The sequence below is a fragment of the Mesocricetus auratus genome, unplaced genomic scaffold (genome assembly GCF_017639785.1).
Source record: "Mesocricetus auratus isolate SY011 unplaced genomic scaffold, BCM_Maur_2.0 Super-Scaffold_100008, whole genome shotgun sequence".
NCBI lineage: Eukaryota > Metazoa > Chordata > Mammalia > Rodentia > Cricetidae > Mesocricetus > Mesocricetus auratus.
In genome coordinates, this window is record NW_024429192.1 from 82434801 (window position 1) to 82448049 (window position 13249).

At 48.0% G+C, this 13249-nt stretch overlaps 1 long non-coding RNA gene and 1 pseudogene across 1 annotated transcript; one reads left to right on the top strand and one right to left on the bottom strand.

Moving 5' to 3' along the window:
- Nucleotides 1-75: 75 nt before the first annotated feature.
- LOC121142035 lies at nucleotides 76-4714 on the top strand. The gene is made up of 2 exons (XR_005879058.1): nucleotides 76-463; nucleotides 576-4714. It is a non-coding gene; the product is annotated as an uncharacterized LOC121142035 (long non-coding RNA).
- Nucleotides 4715-8985: 4271 nt separating this feature from the next.
- Nucleotides 8986-9161, bottom strand: LOC121142065 (annotated as a pseudogene).
- Nucleotides 9162-13249: the final 4088 nt, after the last annotated feature.

The window sequence follows — 13249 nt, forward strand, 5'->3', positions numbered from 1 at the left end:
TCGATAGATGGCTGCGCTCGGCGGGGAACGCACCCGCGCTGGGTCGGTGCGCATGCGCACCTCCGAGGTCGCTCTGGGTCCCTCCGGCCGGTGGCGTGCAGCGTGTGGGAAAACACGCGCCTTTGCTGCGTCCCCTCCCCCAGGACCCGGCTTCCGGAGCGGAGCAGGCCGGTGTAGACCCGAGAACCTCAGGCGAGGAGGAGCGGGTGGCGGGAGCGTGTTGGAGCTTGGGTGACTTGAGGAACGTGGGCGTGTGGAGGCGCGCCTGGCCTGGCACCCGCGGAGGAGGGCGCGTGACTCGATGATGGATTCCTTGGAACGAGAAAGCAGCCCTGAGTACAAACTTCAGTGTTTTGGGGAGGAATCCTGGAAACGTGACTTTTGTGACTGTACCGTGGCGTCTGGATACTTATCGCTCCATCTCTTGGGGTTGCCGTCGATTACTTAGCTCGATGGAGCATCTGTGAGTGTTCCCTGGTGATGCGTAGATGTGTGAGTGTTCCCTGGTGATGACTTTGCAAGAATTCCTTCCCTGGAGAGAGGTTTTTAAAAAAAGTCTTCCTATCTCTCATAAGGTCCCAATGACAGATCAAACTGATTGCCCCAAAGCTCGTCCTGTGGAACCTGTGAGTTTCTGGAGCTTTACTTACAGAGCGTGGATGAGGGGTTGCCTACAAAAGTGAGTGATCCTAAAGTTGGGGGCCTGAAAGCCCTACCCATCATGGCTGATGGCTTCCGCATAGCCAGTTACTCCAGCACCTCCTAAGATCGCGTGCAAGTAGGCAGAAAGACATACAAGTGACTAGGGGGAGAAGCTGGAAGCTCAGGTCCGGTGACCCTTCCCATCCCCTCGGGGGGGGGGGGGACTGCAGTAGTCTGGCCTCCAGCACGGTGATCTGATGGCTGCTTTCTTCCGAGTGCCTCATTCTACCACACGCTTGACCTCAATAACCCAGAAGGGCCAGGGCCGAGAGCCGCAGACTTTACTTCCCCCACCTCTTGAGTTTATGGTCTCATTCAGCAGGTTTGCTCAGCCACATGCTTCTTCCGTGGTGTGATGCCCTGCTAGGGACCTAAGAACAACATAGTGAGACACGAACTCACAAAATTGAGGCCAGAATAAGCATTTATGTATTTGTTTTTGAGACAAGAGTTTTGGTATGCAGCCCAGGCTGACCTTGAACCCAGGTCATCCTGCCTCAGTCTCCCAAGCGCTAGGGTTACAGGTGTGCACCACCACACCCAGCGACCTTTCCTCTTCATTAGCTATCTCAGGTGTTTGCTGCGGCAATGGAAGACTGACTATACACCCTCCTCCTTTCTTGGTTCTTACAAAACCTTTTATGTGCCTGAAGAGGTCAAAAAACGGGCATTGGATCCCCGGGAACTGAAGTTGTGAGCCACTATGTGGGTGCTGGGAACTGAACCTAGGTTCTCTGCAAGAGCAACAGTGCTCTTACCCAGCAAGCCTTCTCTTCAGCTCCCGTTCTGTTCTGAGGAAGCAGACGTCATGTGCCTGCAGCCTGGGACAGACAACTCCAGGGGAAGAAAAAGCAGAGGCTCCTTGTGAATACTGAGTAGGTTGGTGGCATCTGTCCAGCACCAGTGAGACTGGCACCGGCGGATTCAGCATGGAGGTGCGGGGAGAGGGTAAGGTCTCAGGGAGGAAAAGGGGGCGGTCCTCCGAGATTAGGATACTGTCTGCCACACCGCACAAGCTTTAGCATGGTCGTGGTCCTGGGAAGACCTGGGGTCTGTTGTCTGACACTTGTAGTCGTCTTCTTTGTCCCCAGTTTGCTCGTTGGAAGGCACTGCTGAGACCACTGAGGCCCCAGGCAAAGCTTGTGTGGTGTCCTGAGCTGTGCGCCCACGCTATGCCCTCCCCTCCTTGGCCTTTCGAATTCTGCATAGTTGGTTTTCTTCCATTGTCAGGAGTCTGTTTTTTAGCCTTCATCAGAAAGGATAGTCATCGTTTCTCTATTTTTTAATTAGTGTCTTTTAGATGTAATCTTGTTTATTTATGTGAGAGAGTGTGTGTGTGTGTGTGTATGTGTGTATACCTGTATATTGCTCACACAGGCCTGAAGAGGGTATCAGGTATCCTCTGCTGTCACTTTCTGCCTGTTCTTTTGAGGCAAGGGCCTTGCTTGAGCTTAGGACTGACTCACTGTCTCAGGCTGGAAGCCAGCACACCCCAGAGATCCTCTTGTTTTCACCCTGGGGATGGAGTTAGAGGCCTTCGTAGAGATGCCTGACTGGTTAAGTGAGCGCTGCATCTGAATTCTGGTCCTCGTGATTGCAGAGCAAGTACTCTTAATGTCCGAGTCATCTCTCCAGCCCCCGGCTAGTTTTAGGGTCCTTCCCCCCCACTTATAACGTGTACTTACTTTGTGTGTGTATGTCTGTGTACACGGGCATGTGAGCCACAGCACAGAGGACAATTTAGCAGAATTGGCTCTCTCCTTCTACCACGTGGGTCCCACGTGGGATTGAATTCAGGTTGTTAGTGAGTATCTTTACCCTCTGAGCCATCTTGCTGGGGTGCCTGATTAGTTCTTTGGCACAGGATCTCACTGGGTTGCTCCAGCAGGGATGGAACTCACTATGTAGCTCAGGTTTGCCTTAAACTTGCAATCCTCACCCTTGTGAGTGCCAAGATTACAGGCTGTGCCACGGCACCTGATGTTTGGCTATCTTTTGACATTTTAATTTTTTTATTATTACTGTGTGTTCATGATATTCCACAGTAGGAGTATAGAGGTCAGAGAATAACTGTAGAGCTGGGTCTCTCTCCCTCCACCTTTTACGTATGTTCTGGGGAGAAATCTCCGGTCACCAGGCTTGCCCAGCAAGTGTCCTTAGCCAGCCACCAACCCACTGTGCTCTCTTAACTTCCTTTGCATTTTCTTATCCGTTCAGATCTTGCCACTTCTCTCCTTGGCCAGATGCAGGGTGTTCAAATTGCAGCTCCGTCACTTACACCGTGAGTCACTCGGGCTCTGAGTCTATGCTGTAAAGTCACTTGCCTCCTGTTGGGAGGAGGAGGAAGAAGGTATGTGGTGGCATCCAGCATGTCGCTATGCCTCCTGAACCCATGGCTTTCCTGCAGTGCCTTACACTTGCTAGGCATGTGCTTATTCTGCCACCAAACTTCCTCCTAGCTTGTCTTGTCATCAGATTCGGGTCTCTTGGTCATCATTGTTCATTGCCTAGTTCTGGAAACTCTTTAGGGAAAACACTGAGCTCATCACTCTCTCCCAGAATTGGCAGCAGCTGTGCCTCCTCTGCCAGCGTGGACTGTACTCTTGAAGTATGAGCCTAAGTACCCTTCTGCTCTGGCCTCTAAGTGGACCCCCCCTCCCATATACAAGTGACAGCATTTAAACAACATGAAAAATAAATGAAAATGAAATGAAAAGTGTGTGTCTCTGTCCTTGGCTGGGAAAGCTCACGGAGACTGCTCACACTTGCAGTAAGTGTTTGAATCTACATCGGCATATCTAAATGAGATCAACATGCCCTGAGGAAATGGTTTTGTTTTTGTTGTTGTTTTGAGACAGGCTCTGAGTGTGTAGCTCTGGCTGTCCTGGAACTCACTATGTAGACTAGGCTGGCCTCAAACTCACAGAGATCACCTGCCTCTGCCTCCCAGGTGCTGGGATTAAAGGTGTTCCACTACACCCGACGAAAAAAGTGTTGTTTTTGACTGGTGATGTAGCCTACTATGCACAGGGCCCTGGGCTTAATCCCTGGTCCACCCCCCCCCAGGGAAAAAAGAGAAAGAGGAAAACAAAAAAGTGGTTTTTTTAATTTCTAAAAATAATAATAACAAAGTTAAACCACAAAACCTCTAAAATACAGACTAACAACAGTGGGTCAATAGTCACTCAGGGTACCTGAGAAAGTTCAGGACCCTCCCTACCTCTTCACGAAGTCCCTCTGACATGGTAAATGAAGCATGCATTTGACTGACATTTACAGATTCTGCATTAGCAGAGTGGTTTATTCAAATTGGCCAGGAGGTCATTTCACCAGGAGCTGAAAAGGTGTAGGGGAAGAGAAAGAGATGTTTGAGAGAAGGCAGGCGACTCTAAGGCTTTGGGCTGTGTGAATAAAGATGGTTGAGAAGGGTTAAGAAGGATAAACTTATGAGGTCTGTGGTGGAAGAAAAGGGTCTTGCACTTCCCTTGTACAAGGAGTAGGAGGTGGAAACCCCAGGTTAATTTACCCAACCGATATTATGATGTGGGAGGCAAATAAAACTTGCACTCCTCCTTAATTGAGGTTCCCAGTGCGCACACACCAGTCACCGCCCATCCCTGTGTATTCATGTGGGGGCTAAAGGCTGCTCTTGCGGTTTGATTCTTACAACGGTAAAATTTCAGTGTGTTCAAAACCAAGCTATAATTCGTGAGACCATTTTTTTGTTGCTTTTTTTTTTTTCTGGCAATGCCAGGAATCCAATCCAGGTCCTTACACACAGACTAAGCAAGTGTTCCACCACTGAGCTGCATCTCCAGCTGTGGCATACTTACCTAGAAAACTCGACTGGGGCTGGTCATGGAGCTCAGTGGTAGAGACCTTATCTGTCAGATGTGGGGACCCTGGCTTTGATGCCTAGAAGTTCACTATGAGAAAAACGACAGGCAAACATCAGTATTTAGTTTTTACTCAAGAAATGTAATTTGTTAAATAAACCAGTTTTGGGAACTAAGTATCTTTCCTGGTTTTCTATAATCACACGTGCACACTTGTGAAAACAGAGTTTGTGGCATCAGATGTGTTCCTCTATTGTTCTCTACTTTTTAAATTTTGTTTTGCTATTTTTCAGTTATTTTTATATTTTAAGTGTGTGTATTTTGTCTGCAGGTATGTGCACCATGTGTGTGCTGTGCCTGGTGCCTGTGGAGGACAGAAAAGGGTATTAGAAACCCCGACTCTGAGAAGGGAAAGTGGGTACAAAGCCCACTCCTAACCAAGAAGCTATTTGCAATTGATGCCTGCTGAAGGGAAATGCGTTTCCTCCAGTGGAGTGTCACTAAGTATATTAACCACATTCCAGGGCAGGTCCCATGCACAAGAGCGGTTGGCCAACACCAAATGGACTCTATTTTTGTGGGGTTTTTGTTTCATTTTGTCATACTTTGTTTTGCGTTTCATTTTTTGTTTTGAGTGAGGGAGAACATGAAGTTTGTTAGGTAAGGAAGTGGGGAGGATTTTTGAGGAGTGGGGGAGGGGAAGAATATGATCAAAATATATAAAAATGGTCTTTGATAAATATTTATTTATTGATGACTTTTTTTCAATACAGGGTTTCTCTGTGTAGCCCTGGCTGTCCTGGAGCTCACTCTAGATCAGGCTAGCCTTGAACTCACAGAGATCACCCATCTCTACCTCCTGAGTGCTGGGATTAAAGGAGTACACCACCACTGCTTGGCTTGGTAAAAATTTTAAAAAAGAGTTGGGAAATAGAAAAGAAACAGATGTCAGATCTCCTGAACCTGAAGTTGTAGATGGTTGTGAGCCACTGTGGTGGTTTGGATGAGAATGGCCCCATAGGCTCCTATGTTTGAATGCTTGGTCTACAGTTGGTGGAAGTGCCTGGTAAGGATTAGGAGGTGTGGCCTTGTTTGAGGAGGCATGTCACTGGGGGCGGGCTTTAAGATTTCAAAAACTATGCCCTTCCAGTTAGCTCTCTCTGCCTCTAATGTGTGCCTGCCTGCCTGCTGCCTTGCTTTCCATTATGAAGGTCAGGGACTCACCCTCTGAAACTGTAAGCTAGCCCCAAATTAGATGCTTTCTTTCGTTAGTTGCCTTGGTCCCCGCAATAGTAACAGTAGCTGAGACAGCCACCATGTGGTTGCTTTCTTCAAGATCAGCAAATGTTCTTAATCACTGAGCCAACCCTCCAGCAATTTATTTTTGTTTTACTGGTGAGGCAGGGTCTCACTATCCCTGCTGGGCTGGAACTTGTTCTGTAGACCAGACTATCCTCAAGCTCACAGACGTCTGCCTGCCTTTGTGTCCTGAGTGCTGGGATCAAGGGCAGGCACCACTGTGCCTGGCTCACTGCTCTTTTAAATCTGTGTGTGTTGTGGGAACATGGGACATACTGTAGCACGCTTGTGGAGGTCAGAGAACATTGTTAGGTGTTCATCCTTACCTTCCACTTTGAGACAAAGTTTCTTGTTCTGTATTTCAGACACCAGGCTAACTGGCTTTCGGGGTTCTGCTCTGTCCACCTCCCAACTCTGTTAAGAGCACTGAGATTTTAGGCACAGGCTACCATATCCGAGGTTTTGTTTTGTTTTAACATCACACCCCAGCTCACCAGCCCTCCACCTTAGCTTTTGGGCAAAGGTCTCTCACTGGACTCAGCAGCCCAGCCAGACTGGCAGGTAAGTGCGAGGGACCCTCCTGTCTCTGCCCTTCACTAGGGTCGTAGGTGCTGCGCCTGAGTCTCTACGTGGACGCTGGGCATCCAAACTTAGGTCTTCATGTTCGCATGGCAAGCGTTACCAGCTCCCCAGTCTCCTACACAAGTTTTACTTCGTGTCATTGACCTACATGGTGATTTTTTTTTTCATCCCAAACTCTAGCACAGAAATGGAGCCCCATTATTGACTGCTGCTGTGTGCAGGATACAGCCTCCATTGAGACGGATGAAACCCTGGTTTCTGCCCCGTTGAGCCTCAACCAGCAGATGAGAGTTTCCACAGTGATCCATTCTGACCCTCCACTTCCCAAGGCCGGTTGTGCACAATGGCCAGACTTGAGACCAGCAAGGAAGCAGTAGTTTTTGTAAAGAAGAAAAACTTAAGAGATTTTTAAAGACACGCTGGAGAGTAGAAGAACGAAACCTGGATGAGATGTCAGAAAGATGTGTGAGTCTATGTGTGGTCCCTGTGGTGGTTTCTATGAGAATTGCCCCATGGGCTCCTATGTTTGAACCCTGCTGCAGCCACAGGTGCAGCGAGTCCCCAAACCCTTTGTTCCTGCCATGTCTGAAGTCAAAGGCTCGAATGTCTGAGTGTCTGTATCCAGACCTTTGTCCTTTTTCTAGGGACTGGGCAGTTGAGAGAGCTAGGGCCTTGATTTTACCATTCCCCACTCTGGGGAAATAACTGTTTCTCTACAGTTCATAAGAACACTCTAAAAAATGTTGTGTGCATTCATGTATGTGGCTTATGCATGTGTGGCAGGTGTGTGTATGTGTGTGTGTTTAAGGCAATGGTTGACATTAGGTGTCTTCCCTAGTCATGTTCCATTTTTTTTTTTGAGATATGATCCCCTGATGAATCTGAAGCCCACTGCTACCTGACAAATCTCAGGAATCCCCCTGCCTCTACCTCCCAGTACTGGGATTATAGCACTGCATCTGACTTTTTTATGTAGATGTTGGGGATCAAACCAGGGTCTTCAGGCTTGCGTGACAAGTACTTTACTGACAGTCCCCTCATCACAAGATTTTGAAGTACTGTTTCATGTAACCCAAGGCTGACCCCAAACTCACTCCGTGCTTCAGGGTGACTGTTAACTCCTGATCCTCCTGCCTCCACCTCCTGGGTGCTGGATTGCAGGCCTTTATGCAGTACTGGGGATGGAGCCCTGGACTTCCTGCGTGCTCGTCGAATACTCTGCCAATTACCAACTAAGCTGACTCTTTATCCCCAGTTATGATTCAAAGAAGCCATGTGTATGTCTATGTGTACACGCGTGTGTGGAGGCCAGAGACAATGTAAAGTGGCCTCTTCAGTAACTCCACCATGCTTTTTTGAGACAGGGTCTCACTAACCTGGACTCATTCAGTCGGTGCACGCTGGCCAGCACACTGGGTCCTCCTCTTTCCACCTCCTCGCACTGGCATTACAGGTACAAGGCACGGCACCTGGCTTTTGTCCCTGGGTGCTGGGAATCCAATCCCTGTTCCTTGTGCCTGCATGGCAAGCACTTAACTGAGCCATAATTGCCCCAAACCTTACTTGTAGTTTTTCTATTAATATGGGAAACACCAAGATCAATTTTGGTTAGTGTGGTGTTTTTGTTGTACTGGAGACAGCCCCTGACTTTGTACATTCTAGGCAGGGACTGACCTACATCCCAGCCCCATATATTTGGTTAGTTAGCTTGTTTGTTTTCTCTTTCTTAGGACAAAAATCTCAAAGAGACTGGAATTAGATTTGTGACAACTTTTTCTGCCTTGGCCTCCTGAGTATTGAAATTGCAGGCAAAGCCAACATGCCCAGCCCTTGTGTCCATGTTTTTTTATTTTATTTTTTCAAGATACAGTTTCTTTGTGTAGCCCTGACTATTCTGGAACTTACTCTAGACCAGGCTGGCCTTGAACTCACAGAGTTCCACCTGCCTCTGCCTCCCAAGAACTGGGATTAAGGGTGTGCACCACCACCACATTGGCTCCTGGAAGCTTTTCTAAAGAGGAAAGAAACAAATGACTAAATGGAGAGATGTTAATATTTGGATACAAAGTCCCCACCCCAAAAGTAAGTGTAAAACCTTAAAGCCCATCCCCAGTGACACATTGCCTCCAACAAGGCCATACCGCCTAATCTTTTCAAGCAATACTGCTCCCAGTGACTAAGCATTCAAATAAATGAGCCTATGGAAGCTATTCTTATTAGAACCTCCACACTCCCTAAGAAAGGATAGTCTTTGTGGGTAGTATTTTACTGAGTGCCATGTCTCAGCCTCCTAACTACCTGGCCAAGAATCATTTCTGTGTGTGTGGAGGTCAGAAATCAACATCTAGTTTTTCAGTCAGTCTTCACTTATGTTTGAAGACAGAATCTCCCACGCAGTGATTAGGGTAGACTCCAAGGATCCCGTCTCCGCGGCTCCAGTGCTAGGATCAAAGATGTACATCTTCAGGCCTGTTATTTTATTTTATTTTTGTTAAATAATAAATGTTTTTATTTGTCTGATAACTTTTAAAATGTGAATATTCTGTGATTTAGCCACATAATTGATTTACTTCCAAGTAACTTCTTCATTGGGCCTCAGTTCCTTTGAAACAGCATACTCTTATTCCGGAAGGTAGTCAGCTTTTCGTCATCCCTCTTGTCTAGAGAGCATCCAAAGGCAAATCCCACAAGGACAAGTATATGAACCCAGCAGTCACTTACCAGCTAAGGCCAGGTCACCATGCCTGCTGCAGCACGGACTGAGGGCAGTGGCAGGAAGCCCTCAAGTCTGTATGTGGGCTCTGGGGATTGAAGCCAAGTTCTATGACATCATCGGCTGATCCCTTCTTTGTTCCAGCTGTCAGATGTCGAAGGATGAAGGTCATGACCAAAGCACTCGTTCCTAGGCAGCTGATGAATTGTGTCTGAATCCTTCCTTGACCCGCCAATTCATTCTAAAATATTCTCTATAAGTTGCGTGTGTCACAGTTTTTCTTTTCACGATTCATTGATAAATTATGAAGGATGCAGCTGAGAAACAAGAGCTGAAAGACAGAGCCGAAGACAGCTGGCATCGGGCTTCCATACCCTGTCTGGGAGCATATGCACATATATTCACTCATCAAATGTCACTGGGATAAGCCCACCCAACCCCCTTCCTGTATGTATATGCACTAGGTGTGCTCAGTGCCCACAGAGGCCAGAAGAGGGCATTGGATCTCTTGGAACTGGAGTTACAGACATTTGTGAGCTGCCATGTGGTTCTGGGAACTGAACTTGGGTCCTCTGGGAGAGCAGCCAGTGCTCTTAACCACTGCGCCATCTTTCCAGCCCCAGAAGCTAGATTTCCACCCCCACCCCCACCCAAGGGGATGAGGAGCTAGGGTTTTATAGCTGCATTGCTAGAGTACTCACCACCATGCACAGGCTCATTCTCCAGCACGTAGTATGTGACTCACATTTGTAACCCCAGACTCAGGAAATGGAGGCAGGAGGATCATGAATCCAAGGTCACTCTCAGGTCCTTATCAAGCCAAGTGCTTTACTGACTTGCTGTCTCCCTGGCCCCTGTGTTGTATAAGGTGACTGAATTTCTCTTAGGGCTTGGCTATGAAGTGTAAATTAAGGCTTGGTCTTCCATGCAGTGTTCAGAAGTGAAGTTTTGGGCATGTGATTGGCTCAGAAGAGTGCTAACCTAATCAATGGATTAGCCATTGATGGCTTTATAATTGATGGACTGTTGAGAAAAGGTAGAAACTATGGAAGGTAAGTTCTGGGAGGTTGCTGAGAGACAGGCCATTGAAAACTGCATTTTTATTCTTTCTTTCTTTCTTCCTTTCTTTTTCTTTCTTTGGGTGTTTCAAAACAAGGTTTCTCTGTGTAGCGCTGGCTATCCTGGAACTCTGTAGACCAGGCTGGCCTCAAACTCAGAGATCCGCCTGCCTCTGCCTCCCAAGTGCTGGGATCAAAAGTGTGTGCCACCATCACACAGCTAGACTATGTGGGTCTTCCTTTCCCAGGGGGGGGGGTGTTGATCATAGGCCCACGAGGGCAAGGGATCAGAAGGGATGAGCAGGGTTTGGGAAGAACTTCTGGCAGTCAGCTTTAGAGAGACAGCTTATTTTATTGTTCCAGGGATAAGGTATGTAAGAGTTCTTGGGGTTAGGGGCAGGAAGGGCTGATTGGTCATAATTCACCCATAATTATCACATGGGGCAGGTAGGTGGGGAAGGGGGGATTGAGACTTATGTGCTGAGTCATACAGCATTTGCAGGGAACTCTGCAGGGTCATTCTCTGGTTAAGGTTACAGAAGAAGCCCGGCTGAGAAAAGGGGTCCTCCATTTTGTGCTGAACACAAAGAGCTATCCAGAGATGGTGGACTGAAACCTTAACAGCAGGGCTCTCCAACAAGACTATATTCTTAAAAAATGGTTTATTGTGTATTATGTATATGTGTGCTTGGATGAGTGTATATGCACGATGTGTGTGCAGGTATCTGGAGGCCAGAAGAGGGAGTCAGTTCCCTTAAAACCACAGTTAAGGGTGGTTGTGAGCTGCCTGATAATGGTGGTGAGATCCTCAGTGCGAGCAGTAAACACTCATAACTACTACAAAGTCTCTCCAGCCCCAGAGACCGTGTCTTGGTCTCCTCCTTGCCCTGTCTCTCATATCCTGTTGTTCATGAGGAGAGCATCTTCGCTTTGCCACACCCTCCCCAAGGCCTATTGCAGCCAAGCAGCCCAGCACCAACGGAACCCTTTGCACAGCCGTTTTGTCGTAATAAAAGGTGACAAATACATTCTCTTTTGAGCCTTCTGTTGTCATCAAGTGCATGGCTTGTGGGAATAGGAAGAGCTGGCTGGCTAGTGAGTCCCAGGGGTCCACCTGCCTCTGCCGACTCAGTGTTGAGATTACAAGTGCATGCCCCCATGGTGGGTTCAGGGACTCAACCTCAGAGCCTCATGTTTACATGGCAGACATTGCTCTGCTAAGCATCTCTCCAACCCCTCAAATGAATGTTTTAGGAGTGAAGGGGTCTTTGTGAGGTATTTTTGCCTAATTATTTCTTGTTCTTCTTCCTCTTCCCCTCCTCTTCCTCCTGCTCCTCCTCCTCTTCCTCCTCCTCCTCCTCTCTCTCTCTTCCCCTCCTCCCTCCCTCCCTCCTTCCCCTCCCCCACCTAGGGGTCCCCTAGGGTCCCACTCTGCAGTCCTGGCTGTCCTGGAACTTGCTGTATAAAGCAGGATGCCCTGGGACTGGAGAAATGGCTCAGTGGTTAAGAGCACTGGCTGCTTTTCAGAGGATCCAGGTTCAATTCCCAGCACCCACATGGCAGCTCACCACTGTCTATAACTCCAGTTCTAGGGGCTCTGACACCTTCATACAGACAGACATGCAGGCAAAACCAGCAATGCACATGAAATAAATAATAAATAAACAAAGCAGGCTGGCCTAGAACTCACAAAGATCTACCTGCCTCGGCTTCTGAAGTGCTGGGATTAAAGGCATGTGCACTACCATGCCTGGCATGTCCCCTAATTTATATTTTATATTTCCTGTCACTGCCCTCTCTCCCAGGTACTAATGATCATGTTAAGGGAAATTGTAGGAATGTTCGTCTCAGGATAACTTGGCGAGCTACTGTGTGACTCCTGTGGGACAGGATCTGATGCTATAACCTAGGTTGCTCTCAGACTTGATATCCTCTGCCTCATCCCTGAAGTGCTGGAGTCATGGACACTCTGAACCAACTTTTTGGAGTCCATTCTCTATGGTGGGATACCTTGTGCAGCCTTGATACGGGGGAGGGGCTTGGTCCTGCCTCAACTTGGTGTGGCAGGCTTTGTCGACTCCCTAAGAAAGGCCTTACTCCCTCTGAGGAGTGGATGGGGGTCGGGGAGTTGGAGAAGGAGAGGGAGGGGGAACTAGGCTTGATATGTAAAATGAATAATAATTAAAAAAATTTTTTGGAGACAGGGTTTCTCTGTGTAGCTTTGTAGACCAGGTTGGCCTCGAACTCAGAGATCCACCTGCCTCTGCCTCCCAAGCACTGGGATTAAAGGTGTGTGCCACCACTGCCTGGAAAAATTAAAATTTTTAAAATTTAAAAAAGAACTGGCACTGGAAAAAGGAATTCATGACACACTACCCTCCCACTTCTGTGAGCACAGCTGGAGGAGGATGCCAAGAGCCCTGTCTGTCACCCTTTGCCCTATTACTTTCAGTCTCTGCCGAACTTGGAGCAGCAAGGTCTGGTGATCCTATCTCTGCCCCATGTCATTGGGGTTACTGCAGATTTCTGTGGCCATACCTGGGTTTTTTGGGGCCATGTGGATGCTGGGGATTTGAACTCAGGTCTTTATGCTTGCCAAGCAAGTGCTCTCACCCACTGAACCATCTTCCAGCTCTTTGTCTTTCTGTCCTTTGTCTCCTACTGGGCAGGTGTGGAACAGTCTCTGCTATTCCCTTCCCTGCCTTGAGGCTAGACCTGTCAAAGCAAATGCAGTTCTCTCTCAGAAGTCTCATGATCTGTCAGGGGAAGGCCTTGCGGCTGCAGCTGGACCCAGATCGATTTGTCAAAAGATAATGCTTGTTTTAGACTCTTTGAGATTCCAAAGTAAACAATTTATAGGGCCTGGGGAGATGGCTCAGTTGGTAAAGTGTACACAAGTATGGAGACCCAGGTATGCAGCATTCCCTGTACCAATGTAAAAAGCTGGTCATGGTGGCACATACTTACAATCCCAGTGCTCGATAGGGGGTGACAGGAGGGACAATGGGGCTTGCTGGCGAGCCAGTCCAGTCAAATTGGTGAGCTGTGGGTCAGTGAGA